The 16,175-nt window shown below is 45.8% G+C and overlaps 1 non-coding gene across 1 annotated transcript; it reads left to right on the top strand.

The window, feature by feature from the left end:
- The first annotated feature begins 9,348 nt into the window (after positions 1 to 9,348).
- LOC125932476 (small Cajal body-specific RNA 20) lies at positions 9,349 to 9,491 on the top strand. Its single transcript, XR_007460637.1, has one exon. It is a non-coding gene; the product is annotated as a small Cajal body-specific RNA 20 (non-coding RNA).
- Positions 9,492 to 16,175: the final 6,684 nt, after the last annotated feature.

Below are 16,175 nucleotides of genomic sequence, written 5' to 3'. Positions count from 1 at the left end.
AATGTGCGGGTTCTCACGTAGCATTCCTGATATCTGACCATCCCGGCGTTGGGTGGCCAGTACTGTCCCTTGTACTCCATTAATGTCAGTACTGGATGTGTCGTTCGGACCGTCCATTCTCGTCCCATAGCTAACTCGTCAGCCTCAGACACTAAGAGGGCCGTGGCCGCAAGTGCCCATAGGCAGGGTGGCCAGCCTTGGGCCACGGAGTCAAGCTGCTCGGAGAGATATGCCACCGGGCCATGCCGTGACATCTGAGTTAGGACTCCCACTGCAATACCAGTGCACTCATGGACGTAGAGAAAGAAAGGCTTAGTCGTGTCTGGGAGCCCCAAACCAGGCACATTAGTGAGGGCTCACTATATTTCCTCGAAGGCCTTTTGCTGTACTGACTCCCACATCGAGGGTTCCCTCTCTCCCCGCTTTGTAGCCTCATAGAGGGGTTTCATCAGGACTGAAAAGTTGAGTATATAGATTTCACAGACACCTGCGACCCCGAGAAAATCTCGAACCTGGCGTCGGGTTGTTGGGGCCGGGATCTAGCAGATGGCCTGCTTCCTCTCTGGGCTGAGTTGGTGCTGCCCCTGAGACAGGTGGAAGCCAAGATATTTAACCTTTTCCTAACAGATTTGGGCCTTTTAGTTGCTGGCCTGTATTTGGAGGAAGCTGCGATGCGAGCCATCATAACTTGACAGCTCTCTGTGATACAGACTTTCAGCCAAGGCAGCGGGGATAGGACCAGGTCTTGCCAACAGTCACTGTAAGGAAATTGGTCAGGGTGGCCGGGGTCTCTCGCGATGACCCTGAACACTCAGCAAACTAGTTCCTTCTCAAGTGAGCCCTCGGAGAGCCAGCCCACCCCAAATGATGGCCAATCAATTTCACAGAACGTCCAGAGCTTTTCAGGAGTTAATTTCACACCATAATCTCCTGAATATCCCTTTTCGAATTTTCTCAACAGACACTCTAGGGGAGCCGGTTTACTCTCCTTTCCACCCATTTCCTCCCCCTGACGGACAACTTTCATGCACAAGAGAAGAAAAAGGGGGAAGGGGGGCTAATTTGGAGAGGACGTGCATCGCTTTGTCTGTCTCCAGACAGTCTCCTCTCGGAGATATTTCAGGAGCCTCTTGGCATTGGCGGGTTCAGTACCAACCCCTGACCCGGATCAGACTCCCAAGGAAGCCTGATGCTGCCTTAAGCTGTATGAGGTCTCCACGGAACTGTGGATCAGGACTCAACACTGGCTTCAGCCCTTGGTCAGGTTGGAAGCTGTCCATCTCATTCACACACATTCACATAATGACTCCAACCCACCGCCCTACATTCAGCGCCTTAGAGTTGCAGCGTCGTTCCTCATCCCTTGTAGAACTACTAGGGCAACTTGGAGGTGATCAGGCTCCCCTTCTGCCTCTTAGGGGCAGGTCTGCCAAAACGAACCTGGGTTCTTACCAGTCTGATGGGTGGCGCTCCTTAAGCTGGTTCCTGGGCCTCACGGGTTCCGTTGGTGCACACGGGGCCCTCACCCCTGCACACCGGGATAGGCTCTCCTATGGACCAAGTGGTCCATTGGCGCCAGTCGAGGTCGCTTCTCCCGGCTCTCAGGCTCTACCTCGGTGGCAAAGGAAGTGGAAATGCACCATCTCCAAATCCCGGACACAAGCTGCCAACTAATGTAGTGGCGTTCTCGCCCAGAGAGTCGTGATGCAGAGGTTTTTAATTTCCAGGAAGCAACTTCATTCGTGCTGGTACCGCTCAGTTGGGTTCGTACCAGAAGAACTGAGCCCCAAATGTCACGTGGCATAGTTTTTTATACATTTTCTATTTCTTTGTCTCCCGTATATGGTAACACACACAAACACGCAGTCTGATTGAGTAATCTCAGTTTACAAGGTCATGAGGGATGTTGTCACGTAGGCGCATAGCCAGCTTACCTTGAAGTTTTTTCTCCCTTTTTTTCTCTCTCCTTAGGGAGGGGAGTCTACCACGCTGAGGATATAATTAATATACGACATGCCTATAGGCAACCGTGCTGTAGGGAATATATGGAAACTGTTAAGAGGGTCCGTCCTAAGAGTTGTCATTACAAAGAAAAGAACCTTTGTTCCTTTTTCTTTGTTTGCATCTATAGGAGATGCTGGATGGTGACTAACTTATCGTGGTAATCACCTCACGACGTATGTAAGTCACATTATTATGCTGAACCCCTTAAACTTATACAGGGCTGCGTATCAATTGTATCTTAATAAAAAGGGGGAAATTTGTCTTCAAGAATTCATGCATCGAGTTTGGAGACGGAGGAGAACATGATGTCTTTTTTCTGATTTGTTTCCTGTGGCTCCTTTTCCCTTCAGAACTCCATTGAGAGAGCACTAGGCAAACCCGGGGAGGTGGAAATCAAGTCAGCCAAATTCACCAAACTGAAGGGTTTCTTTTCCTGAGCTTTGCTTTGCCGGCCTGACAAAGCAGAGAGGCCCGGGGCTCCCAAGCCCTGGCCAGACCTGCCTGGGAGCCCCGTGCCCGGTCTCCGGGGCCCGCTTTGTCCGGCTGCCTGTCTGGCCTCCCCAGGTCCACCTGTGCTCGACCTTTCCGTCTCAAACCTACTCACACTCTCTGCAGCAAGGCTAATAAGCCCACCCTGAGTTTTCCTTTTCTGCTTTATTTTCTCCTTATTCTATTTTTTTTCCAAATTATCCTTTGATACAATTTAGGGTTTTCTATGGTCACAAACAATCCTCCCTTGATCCATTGACCCACAAATCAGTCATCACTGACTGAGCCAATGAAAATGTTTTTGGAATGACCACATGTAAGAATCCAGCCTGAGCCAGAGTCATCCCCTACCAAAGACAAATTCCATACAATGTCTTCAGAACAGGAACATCAAAATGAAGACAAAAATCTCAGGTTTTAGAAATTCCTCAACAGGATATTCACTAGTGCACTTGGTAGATGCTAAAATTTGAATTTGGTCTCTCCAAGGCATAATTCTCACCTAACACTTCCACGTTTGTTATGTGGGCGAAACTTTGTTAGAAATTGTTTTTTTAGGGGCACCTGCCTGGCTCAGTTGGTAGAGTATATGACTGTTGATATTGGCGTCAAAAGTTGGAGCCCGAGGTTGGGTGTAGAGATTACTTTTAAAAATGAAATAAAATATTAATAAAAGGAATTATTTTACTTTGTTTCATATTATTGACATATCTCAGAGGTTGCAACCCCCCCATCTCCACTATAATGCACACCTTGCTATGTTAACAATGTTTTCCAGCTGACTTATGAAAGAATTCCAGAAAACTAAAATTGAGGCCTGCCTCTGTCTATACCTCTTTACCAGATACTTAGAAACAACAGTAGGATTGGGGCGCCTGGGTGGCTCAGTCAGTTGAGCGGCTAACTTCGGCTCAGGTCATAATCTCGCAGTCTGTGATTTCGAGCCCTGCCAGGCTCTATGCTGACAGCTCAGAGCCTGGAGCCTGCTTCTGATTCTAGGTCTCCCTCTCTCTGCCCCTCCCCTGCTTGCTCTCTGTCTCTCTTTCTCTCTCAAAAATAATAAACATTAAAAAATTTAAAAAAAAAGAAACAACAGTAGGATGGTTTCCATAATTGTGCAAAAGCTTATGTTAATGTAATCTCATAGTCCATTTTTGTTTTTGTTTTACCTTGCCTAAGGACACTGATCCTGAAAAATATTGCTAAGTCCAATGTTTTTTAAAAAAAAATTTAATGTTTTTATTTCTTTTTGAGACAGAGAGAGAGAAAGACTGCACCAGCAGGGGAGGGGCAGAGAGAGAGAGAGAGAGAGACAGAATCTGAAGCAGGTTCCAGGCTCTGAGCTATCAGCACAGAGTGCTAAGCCCAAGGTTACTGCTAAAGGGAGAGAAAACTGTTTTCCATCCTTCAAGGTCTTCCAGCTGGACTAAGATTTAAATTTACTGGAGAGAGATTCACAGGAGAAAAAAAACTAAAAGTTTTATGACATGTGCACAGAGCCCAATAGTGAAATTGAGACCCAAAGAAATGACCAAAGCAGGTAGTTTTTATACACTTTAGATAAAGAGAAAAAAAAATCTGTGAGTAGTGGACAGGACCAAGAAACTGTGTTTGGAAGATTCAATTTGTAAGGAATTCTAAACAGAATTTGGGTGGGGCAGAAAATTAGTAAAAAAGTAACAAGTGTTGTTTATGCAGTTTACTAAGCTGTAAATTCCCCATCTATGGTTCTAAGGATGTCTTGTTACCTCCTGGTATAGGGAAAGTACCTTTCACACGGGAGACTTATTTCCTGCTTCCAAGGGGACAGAGGAAGGTCTGCATGTCCTTCCTGAATGGCTCTATTTAAAGTAGCTTTACAAGGGGATGGAGAACCATTTATCATGCTAATTGTCAACAAAAGAAAGCCGGAGTAGCCATACTTATATCAGACAATCTAGACTTTAAAATAAAGACTGTATCAAGAGATGCAGAAGGGCATTATATCATAATCAAGGGGTCTATCCACCAAGAAGACCTAACAATTGTAAACATTTATGTTCCAAATGTGAAAGCACCCAAATATATAAATCAATTAATCGCAAACAGAAAGAAATTCACTGATAAGAATACCATAATAGTAGGGGAATTCAACACCCCACTTACAACAATGGACAGATCATCTAATCAGAAAATCACCAAGGACACAATGGCTTTGAATGACACACAGGACCAGATGGATTTCACAGATATATTCAGAACATTTCATCCTAAAGCAGTGGAATATACATTCTTCTCCAGTGCACATGGAACATTCTCCAGAACAGACCAGGTGCAGGAACACAAATCAGCCCTCAACAAGTACAAAAAGATCGAGATCATACCGTGCATATTTTCAGACCACCACGCTATGAAATTCGAAATCAACCACAAGAAAAAAATTTGGAAAGGTAAAAAATACTTGGAGACTAAAGAACATCCTAGTAAAGAATGAATGGGCTAACCAAGAAGTTAAAGAGGAAATTAAAAAGTATATGGAAGCCAATGAAAATATTAACACCACAGCCCCAAACCTCTGGGATACAACAAAGGTGGTCATAAGAGGAAAGTATATAGCAATCCAGGCCTTCCTAAAGAAGGAAGAAAGCTCTCAGATACATAACCTAACCTTATACCTTAAAGAACTTGGAAAAGAACAGCAAATAAAACCCAAAACCAGCAGAAGATAGGAAATAATAAAGATCAGAGCAGATATCAATGCTATCGAAACCAACAAAAAACAGTAGAACAGATCAATGAAGCCAGGAGCTGGTTCTTTGAAAGAATTAACAAAATTGATAAACCCCTAGCCAGACTGGTCAAAATGAAAAGGAAAGGACCCAAATAAATAAAATCAAGAATAAAAGAGGAGAGATCACAACCAACACAGTGGAAATAAAAACAAAAAAAGAGAATATTATGAGCAATTATACGCCAATAAAATGGGCAATCTGAAAGAAATAGACAAATTCCTGGAAACATATAAACTACCAAAAGTGAAACAGGAAGAAATAGAAAATTTGAACAGACCCATAACCAGTAAAGAAATTGAATCAGTAATCAAAAATCTCCCCCCCAAAAAAAGAGTCCAGGGCCAGATGGCTTTCCAGGGGAATTCTACCAAACATTTAAGGAAGAGTTAGCACCTATTCTCCTGAAGCTGTCCCAAAAATTGAAATGGAAGGAAAACTTCCATACTCTTTCTATGAAGCCAGCATTACCTTGATTCCAAAACCAGACACAGACCCCACTAAAAAGGAGAACTATAGACCAATTTCCCTGATGAACATGGATGCAAAAATCCTCAACAAGATATTATCCAACTGGATGCAACAATACATTAAAAAAAATTATTCACCACGACCAAGTGGGATTCATACCTGGGATGCAGGGCTGGTTCAATATCTGGAAAAAAATCAATGAGATTCATCACATCAAAAAGAAAGGACAAGAACCACACGATCCTCTCAACAGATGCAAAGAAAGCATTTGACAAGATACAGCATCCTTTCTTGATAAAAAACCCTCAAGAAAGTAGGAATAGAAGGATCCTACCTCGAGATCATAAAAGCCATATATGAATGACCCAACGCTAATATCCTCAATGGGGAAAAACTGAGAGCTTTCCCCCTAAGGTCAGGAACAAGACAGGGATGTCCACTCTCGCCACTGTTACTCAACACGGTATTGGAAGTCTTAGCCTCAGCAATCAGACAACACAAAGGAATAAAAGGCATCCAGATCGGCCAGGAGGAGGTCAGACTTTCACTCTTCCCAGATGACATGATATATGGAAAACTCAAAAAATTCCACCAAAAAACTGCTAGAACTGATCCATGAATTCAGCAAAGTCGCAGGATATAAAATCAATGTACAGAAATCGGTTGCATTTCTATACACGAATAATGTAGCAACAGAAAGAGAAATCAAGGAATCGATCCCATTTACAATTGCACCGAAAACTGTAAAATACCTAAGAATAAACCTAACCAAAGAGGTGAAAAATCTATACACTGAAAACTACAGAAAGCTTATGAAAGAAATTGAAGAAGACACACAAAAAAAATGGAAAAAGATTCCATGCTTCTGGATAGGAAGAACAAATATTGTTGCAATGTCGATACTACCCAAAGCGATCTACATATTCAATGCAATCCCTATCAAAATAACACCAGAATTCTTCACAGAGCTAGAACAAATAATCCTAAAATTGGTGTGGAACTGTAAAAGACCCCAAGTAGCCAAAGCAATCTTGAAAAGGAAAACCAAATCAGGAGTCATCACAATCCCAGACTTCAAGTTGAATTACAAAGCTGTCATCATCAAGACAGTATGGTAGTGGCACAAGAACAGACACTCAGATCAATGGATCAACAGGATAGAGAACGCAGAAATGGACCCACAGACGTATGGCCAACTAATCTTTGACAAAGCAGGGAAGAATATCCAGTGGAATAAAGAGAGTCTCTTCAGCAAGTGGTGCTGGGAAAAACTAGACAGCAATATGCAGAAAAATTAACCTGGACCACTTTCTTATACCATACACACAAATAAACTCAAAATGGATGAGAGACCTAAATGTAAGACAAGAAGCCATCAGAATCCTTGAAGAGAAAGCAGGTAAAAACCTCTTTGACCTTGGCTGCAGCAAATTCTTACTCAACACGTCTCCGGAGGCAAGGGAAACAAAAGCAAAAATGAACTATTGGGACCTCATCAAATAAAAAGCTTCCGCACAGCGAGGGAAACAATCAGCAAAACTAAAAGGCAACCGATGGAATGGGAGAAGATATTTGCAAATGACATATCAGATAAAGGGTTAGTATCCAAAATCTATAAAGAACTTATCAAACTCAACACCCCCCAAAAAAATAACCCAGTGAAGAAATGGGCAAAAGACATGAATAGACACTTTTCCAAAGAAGACATCCAGATGGCCAACTGACACATGAAAAAATGCTCCACATCACTCATCATCAGGGAAATACAAATCAAAACCACAATAAGATACCACCTCACACCTGTCAGGATGGCTAACATTAACAACTCAGGCAACAACAGATGTTGGCGAGGATGCGGAGAAAGAGGGATGCTGTTGCATTGCTGGTGGGAATGAAAACTGGCGCAGCCACTTTGGAAAACAGTATGAGGGGTCCTCAAAAAATTAAAACTAGATCTGCCCTATGCAATTGCACTACTAGGTATTTATCCAAAGGATACAGGTGTGCTGTTTTGAAGGCACACATGCACCCCCATGTTTATAGCAGCACCATCAACAATAGCCAAAGTATAGAAAGAGCCCAAATGCCCATCGATGGATGAATGGATAAAGAATATGTGGTATATATATATATATATATATACACACACACACACACACACACACACACACACACAATAGAGTATTACTCAGCAATCAAAAAGAATGAAATCTTGCCATTTGCAACTACGGAGATGGAACTGGAGGGTATTATGTTAAGTGAAATTAGTGAGAAAAAGACAAATATATGACTTCATTCATATGTTAAGTGAAATTAGTGAGAAAAAGACAAATATATGACTTCATTCATATGAGGGCTTTAAGATACAAAACAGATAAACATAAAGGAAGGGAGGCAAAAATAATATACAAACAGGGAGGGGGAAAAACATAACAGACTCTTAAATATGGAGAACAAACAGAGGGTTGCTGGGAGGGGTTGTGGGAGGGGGGATGGGCTAAATGGGTAAGGGGAACTAAGGAATCTACTCCTGAAATCATTGTTGCATTATATGCTAACTTGGATATAAATTTAAAAAATAAAATTTTAAAAAACATGAAAAAAAAGAAATGAAGAACAATGGAAAACATGAATATTTAAATCTAAATAAACATTGACTAGGGGCGCCTGGGTGACTCAGTCGGTTGAGCATCCGACTTCGGCTCAGGTCATGATCTCGTGTTCATGGGTTCGAGCCCTGCATCAGGCTCTGTGCTGACAGCTCAGAGCCTGGAGCCTGCTTCAGATTCTGTGTCTCCCTCTCTCTCTGCTCCTCCCCCCGCTCGTGCTCTGTCTCTCTCTGTCTCTCAAAAATAAAATAAAACATTAAAAAAATTTTTAAATAAAAAACATTGGCTATATAAAATTTTAAAAATAATAAAAATAAAGCAGCTTTAGGGGCACCTGGCTGGCTCAGTGGGTAGAGCATGTGATTGGGGTCACAAGTTTGAGCCCTGTCTTGGGCGTAGAGATATCTTAAAAAGAAAAAATAGGGGTGCCTCGGTGGCTCAGTTGGTTAAGTGCCCGACTCTTGATTTTGGGTCAGATCATTATCTCAGTTTGTGGGATCGAGCCCCACATCGGGCTATGCACTGACAGCGTGGAGCCAGCTTGAGATTCTCTCTCTCCCTCTCTCTCTCTGCCCCTCCCCTGCTTGTGCTCTTGCTGTCTCTCAAAAGAAATAAACATTTTTTTAAAAAGAAAGCAGCTTCAATCCAAAATAATCAATATGCCATTTTGGTATATTTTGGGGTGGCTTACCCTGGGTCCCTTAGGAACAACATGGTGGTTGCCAGAGGGGAGGTAGGTGGGGCGTGGGTTCCATAGATGAAGGGGATTAAGAGGTACAAACTTCCAGTTATAAAATACTTCAGGATTTCATAGGGATAAAAGTACAGCATGGGACATATGGTCATTAGTGTTTTGATAACGTTGCACGGCGACAGGCGGTAGCCACACTTATCGCAGCGAGCATGTCGAAACGTGTAGAATTGCGGAACCACAATGTTGTACACCTGAAAACAACGCCACATTGTCAACTCTACTTCGAAAGAAAACCACAGCTGCAGCGGGAGAGGGCTTCTGTCTCATGGGGCTCTGTTGGGGCGCAGGGGTGTCCCTTTTCTCCTCGGCCAGGACTGGAGGCCAAGATCAGCTCTTGAGGGTGACCGTCATGGCTGCAACGTGTCGGGAAGCCTTGTTTTCCTCCGTGAGACTTGTTGTAGTTGTGAGGCCCTATTTGGGTGTTACTAGGCTAGGGCCTTCAGGGGCAGCACGGGGCTCAGGGTTTGGGGCTTTCCTTAGACACCACCAGGCTCTTGTGCGCTGATCCGGGGCTACGTTGCCCCAAAAGTGGCTGGGCCTCCCCCCCCCCCCGCCTGCTGCACAGGCGAGGACGCGCGCCCACACAACATGTAGTCACCTGCCACAGAGAGGCCAGTGAATGAGGGGGACCTCTCCGTCCCAGGCGTCCTACTGCTTTGGCCCGCCGAGTAGATGTTACCTGGAAGAGGGGTGTCCAGAAATGGTGACGCCTATTGTGGAAGGGGCCTCTGAGGCCACCTAACCGAGGAGGAAACACACCGTTTTTCCTTGCCTGGATTAACTTGGGGGCCAGTCTGGCAGCTCCAGCTATCTGCCCACACCTGTGCCTCCTGGGCAGGGTCTGGTGCAGGAATGCAGGGCCCAGGGCAGTGAGCAAGACCCGGGAGTGGGTTCTGGGGGAGAAGGAACACTGCAGGTCTGACAGTGCACTGGCAGCAAGCGCAACGCCTGCTTTTTAAAAAAAATTTTAATGTTTATTTTTGAGAGAGAGAGAGAGAGAGCGCATGAGGGAGAGAGGGGCAGGGAGAAGAGAGAGACACAGATTCCAAAGCAGGCTCCAGGCTCTGAGCTGTCAGCACACAGCCCGTCGCGGGGCTGGAACTCACAAACGGCGAGATCATGACCTGAGCCGAAGTCGGACACTCAACCGACTTCGCCCCCCAGGCGCCCCCACAAAGTGTGCTTCCAAGCAGTTAGCTGCATCCAGTGGGACAGCTCTGGGCCCACACGATTGTGGGCTGTGCCATGCTGCCTGGGCACAAATCTCTGGCACGTTTTCTACATCGAAGTACCTACTTCATCAGTTGACAAAATAGTGTGTTAGAAGGTTTTAAAAAGTTCTAAAAGTATTTTCTTCAGTAAGACAAGTTCTGAGAGCATTTTATTTTGTTCTAAAAGCAATAAACTACTCTCTGTGGGGAAAAGGGGGGAAAAAAGCGACCGCAGGAGGCCCAGGTACTTGGACTTTATGCTGGACCCTACCTATCAGACTCAGCCTCACTAAACATACATCTGTTGCTCGTCTGTTGCGTTCTATGTGTGGATTATTCCCTAACTCCAGTGTCAAAATATCCAGCCTTAGGCCAACTCACCTTAGGAGGGAAAGCCTCTTCTATTGCTGCTATCAGCCCCTGAACATTGGCCTCAGTCTGAACCACTTCCTGGTCATTCTTAGCAGGGTCTGGAAGAAATTCTGGTTATCTCTTTACTCTGTAGGGAATGGCGGCCTTACCAGGAGGCTATCTGGCTTGTCTGTTAATTACAGTATAATCATGGGTAGGAAGAACACCCCTTAGCAGCTAATCACGGTCCCTGTGAGTGAGGTTGTGAATGGCCACTAAGATTTCCAATATTTTTTAAGATGTGGGAAATGCCTGGGGCTCCTGGGTGGCTCATTCGGTTAAGCGTCTACCTCTTGGTTTCCACTCAGGTCATGATCTCGCAGTTCGTGAGTCTGAGCCCCTTGTCAGGCGCTGACAGCACGGAGCCTGCTTGGGATTCCCTCTCTTCCTCTCTCTCTGCCCCTCCCCTGCTTGTGTGCTCTCTCTCTCTTTCAAAATAAACAAATACAAACTTTTTAAAAATGTAGGAAATGCTTGTGATGAAATGTCAGAATATCAGATACAATGTGGAATACAGTAGTACTTGGAAAAGAAATTATAGGAAAACAACCTGAAAAATAACATTTTCATTATTACCCTTGGATATTTGGCAGGGTTATAGTTGAGGTTAATATGCTTTTCTATTTTTCATTCTTTATTTTGAGAGAGAGACCGAGCAGGGAAAGGGCAGAGAGATGGGGAGAGACAGAGAGAATCCCAACCAGGTTCCATATACTGTCAGCGCCGAGCCTGACATGGGGCTCAATCCCACAAACCCCGAGATCATGACCTGAGCCAAAAGCAAAAGTCTGATGCTCAACCGACCGAGCCACCAGGCGCGCCGAGTTTAATAAGTTTTATTTTTGGTGTCTTCATACTTTCCATATAAATCACAATAATGTGTTACCTTTTTTAAATATTTTATTTTTATTTAATTATTTTTTAAATGTCTATTTATTTATTTTGAGAGAGAGAGCATGAGCGGAGAAGGGGCAGAGGGACAGGGAGACAGAGAATCTTAAGCAAGCTCCACTCTCAGCGCAAGCCTCACATAGTACTCAATCTCACCAACCATGAGATCAAGACCTGAGCCAAAATCAAGAGTCAGTCGTTCAACCAACTGGGCCACCCAGGCACCCCTAAAGATTTATTATTTATGTATCTATTTTTTTAATTTACATCCAAGTTAGTCAGCATATAGTGCAACAATGATTTCAGGAGTAGATTCCTTTGTGCCCCTTACCCATTTAGCCCATCCCCCCTCCCACACCCCCTCCAGCAACCCTCTGTTTGTTCTCCATATTTAAGAGTCTCTTACGTTTTGTCCCCCTCCCTGTTTTTATATTATTTTTGCCTCCCTTCCCTTATGTTCATCTATTTTGTATCTTAAATTCCTCATGAGTGAAGTCATGATATTTGTCCTGGGCTGACTAATTTCGCTTAGCATAATGCCCTCTAGTTCCATCCACGTAGTGGCAAATGGCAAGATTTCATTCTTTTTTGATTGCTAAGTAATACTCCATTGTAAATATATATACCACATCTTCTTTATCCATTCATACATCGATGGACATTTGGCTCTTTCCATACCTAGTGATTTTGAGTAAACTCTACGCCCAACATGGGGCCCAAACTTAACACCCCTGAGATCAAGAGTCCAAGACCTACCAACTGAACCAGCCGAGTGCCCAATACGTGTCACTTTTGTTATTGAGGAAGAAGCATTTATTTGGGGAAGGCCAGGAAGACCTTCTACCCACGCTTCAAGAGTCATCTTAAAATCTACCTCCTCCGACTGTTTTCATATTTGTACTGAAGTAAATTCTGCCTTCTTTGCACTTCCATATATTGCTTTATTACTTACCTGTGACATTTGCCTTGTTCTAGATTATATGTGATTTTAACTCATGTATTTTCTTTCTCTCCATGACTTGTTTATATCTTTGGTGCTTGTTTTTAGTACATAGACACATTTATACAATTAAATGCCATGAGGTACATGCACGAACGTGTGCACACACACACAATAGAGAGGGAAATAGGGAGGGAAGAGGAGGGAGAGAAGGAAGGAAGGAGGAGGGAGAAAAGACAGGGAGGGAAGGAGGGAGTGGGAAGAGGGAGGAGAAAGTAGGGAAGATGGAGGGAGGTGAGGGATGGATAGGGAACAGAGTGGGAGGAGGGTGAGAAGGAGGTAGGAGGGAAGAGGATGGCAGGGAAGAAGGCAGAGAGGTAGAAAGGGAAGGAGGAATCTAGGGAGGGAAGAACAGGTGAAGGGAGGAAGGAAGAGAGAGGGAGGGAGGGAAGGAGAGGGAAGGAAACTGTTTTTCCATACTTCATTCCGACTTCCTAAGAATTCTGTGAGTTGACCATCACTAGTTTAGTAAACAGTGGTAGTAATAGGAAGAGTTGCCCTATTTCCAGTTGGGGAAACGGAGGCTCTGACCTGAGCCGAAGTCGGATGCTTAACCGACTGAGCCACCCAGGCGCCCCAAAAGGTAGACTTTTAAACAAGTGATGCGGAAGCAGTCAGACATCCGTAGGTAAAAAGCTGACCTTGAATCAGAGGCTAGCTCCCTCTCGAGGTCACGCTCCACAGCCACCCTGGCTGTGTCCGGGTTTCCTGAGATCAGCTTTCTACTTCTTCCTTCCTGGGGTTGCTCCTAATACCCTCTCCTATTGTCTTTGTTTGTACGGACGTTTGTTTATTTAGAGAGCACGCACGCACGAGTCGGGTAGGGGCAGAGAGCCGGAGACAGAGAATCCCGAGCAGGAGCCACGCTGGGCCGGAGCCCCATATGGGGCTTGATCTCACATCCACGACATCATGACCTGAGCCGGTACCAAGAGTCCGTCGCTTAACCGACTGAGCCACCCAGGCGCCCCTCTCCTCCCCCCTTTAACTGCAGTTCTGCGCCCAGCCTGCTTAGCATTTACCAAACTTTGGCTCACGCTGAGACGTGAGGGAAGCCCCACTACTCCCCGAAAGCCAACTCCGCTTCTACCAGGGGCTGCCAGGAACAGTCTTCAGAGGTTTGGACCCTTGCCCACTTCCACCAAGCTGCATAGCCTTGGGAAGGTCACCCAACCTCTCCAAGCCTCCGTCGCCTTGCTTCAGTAAGAAACAGTGATGCCTCGACCCACTCTCCTCCCCTCCCCGCGGACAGCTGCAAGGTTCGTCAGCCAGGCCCCGGTGCGCAGCCAGCACTCACGTGAGGTCACCAGCACGAGCAAGCACGGCCACGTTCACTCCACAGGCTCGCACATCCGCCCGGGGGCAGGGGTTATGCTCCGTGTCCGGCACCTTCGATCACAGCGAGGGCCCAAGCACAGCCTGAGCCCCCTCAGCCCTGACCCCTTACCTCCAGCATCAGCTCCGGTCGTCTGAGCCCGTCCTGTGGGCCTGACTTCTATTACCTTGTACACTTCTCAGCTCAGGAGAGGGGGTACCATCGTGATCCCCATCGTACAGATGCGGCACGGGGGGCACGGGGGTGTCAGCTGATTCACCCGGGCCACAGAGCAACTTAGTGGGGGTGGGGCTCCATCATTTTCAGCTTCTTCCTCTCATGTGGGCCGATCCCTCCGCTCAGACTGGGAGAAGCCAGGGCACAAAGGCTGAGTCTGCGCTGGAGGCACTGCCCACACTACCTGCCACGGGGCCCTGTAAGCACAGCAGGCCACGAGGTTTGGTGACTGGAGCCCAGGTAGGTACACACAGACATGCAGCGGGGCGCCTGGCTGGCTCAGTTGGGGGAGTGTGACTCTTGCTCTCAGGGCCATGGGCTCGAGCCCCACGTTGGGTGGAGAGATGACTGAAAAAAAGAGTTAAAAAAACAAAGACCCCAAATGACAGGTAGCCCTGGAGACCTGACGGTCACAAGAAAACTTTCTGTCCTCGTTGTCAACTGCCAGAGAACAACCAGCACCTGTCTTCTCTCACGGACCCTTGCGAATAAAGAAACACAAAATTGACTGAAATCAGAAATGTGAGACAGTGTGGTGTGGCCACTGGAAATATTTTATTTTTGTCACCTCAATTACTCCCGCAGCACCCTGGTGAGGTGGTGGCTATTGCTGTCCTCGTTATACGGATGAGGACACCTGAGGACAGTGAGACTCAGCAACTCAACAGGTTAGCCAGCTAGCCAGGGCGAGCAAGCCGCGACGCACATCCCGGCAGGCTGCCTCCAGAGCGCCCACGGCCATAAACCCGGCACATCGAACCCCAGTCGTGGCTATTTTTGCTTAGGACGAGGCTCCATTCGGTTGTTAAGGTTTGCAAAGTGTGAAGTTACTGAAGAAGATACTACCACAACTGATGCCAAGGTAGGGCAATAGTTGTCTCGGGACACGGGAGGGACTGGGATGGAGCCAGCGGGAAGGCTCCATGGGGACGGGAGACACGAAAGAACGCGTCCCCTCAGCGGTCACGGAGAATCGCAGCTAGTCCAGCACAAACAGAATGAAAGCCCTCGTAGGTCGCTCACGCAATAACTAATCTCAAGTCGAAACTGGGCATAGGGTGTCCAGCCGAGGCGGGGGAGGTGCCTGCGGCATTCAACAAGGGCCTCCCTGAGGAGGAAACATCTGGTTAAAGTCGTCAGGAGGACGCAGTCACCTTGCATCCCTTACCACCTCTTTGAAGACGAATTGGTCCGCAAACCTCTTTTAGTTAGTTTCTTACCCATCCTCCAGGGGCATGAGGCAGGGGCACTTATCCCTGAGACTCAGTGGGTGAGGTGACTAGGGCCCGTGATGCATTTAGGAACCCACAGAAATGATGGAGTGTCTGAATTCAAGTGGGGGTGAGGAGAATGGCCGTGGGGTAAACGAGGGATAAATCGAGCACGTTGTCGAGCATAAGGCCCACTGTGGGAAGCTGTTTTCAATCTTTAGGATATTAACGAGTCTTGGAACATCAATAAAACAGTTCTGGCGGGGAAAACCACAGAGCCCGCAATCTGCTCTGCTCCCTTTTATTTGACAAGAAATAAGCATGCATACCATTAAGTGGAGTACAATATTTGCTTACAGGTTTCCTCTGTTGATGTAAAAGTGACATACAAAGAATGCACAAATCTCAAACTTACATTTGTTGAGTTTTGACAAACTATATAAAACTATGTAGAGTCACTCTTTATCACGGATTCCTTGCTATACCCCAAATCTCTTGTCCCTTGTCTCTTTTCTGTACTCACCTGGAGAAACCAAAACCCTACATAAATTCAACTCTCCAACCAATAAAAATGTATCCCTGCCGTAAGAAAAATAAATAAATAAATAAGGAAAAGAAAAAGAAAAGAAAAGAAAAAGAAAAACAACCAACAAGAAACGAAATTTATTTAGGGGTGCCTGGGTGGCTCAGTCGGTTAAGCATCTGGCTTTGGCTCACTTCATGATCTCTGGGTTCATGAGGTCCAGCCCCCCATCAGGCTCTCTGCCTTCAGCACAGAGCCCCCTTGAGATCCTCTGTCCCTCC

Source organism: Panthera uncia, chromosome X (assembly GCF_023721935.1).
Source record: "Panthera uncia isolate 11264 chromosome X, Puncia_PCG_1.0, whole genome shotgun sequence".
Taxonomy (NCBI): Eukaryota; Metazoa; Chordata; class Mammalia; order Carnivora; family Felidae; genus Panthera; species Panthera uncia.
Note: the sequence above shows the minus strand (reverse complement) of the source record. Positions and strands in the feature narration are given on the sequence as shown.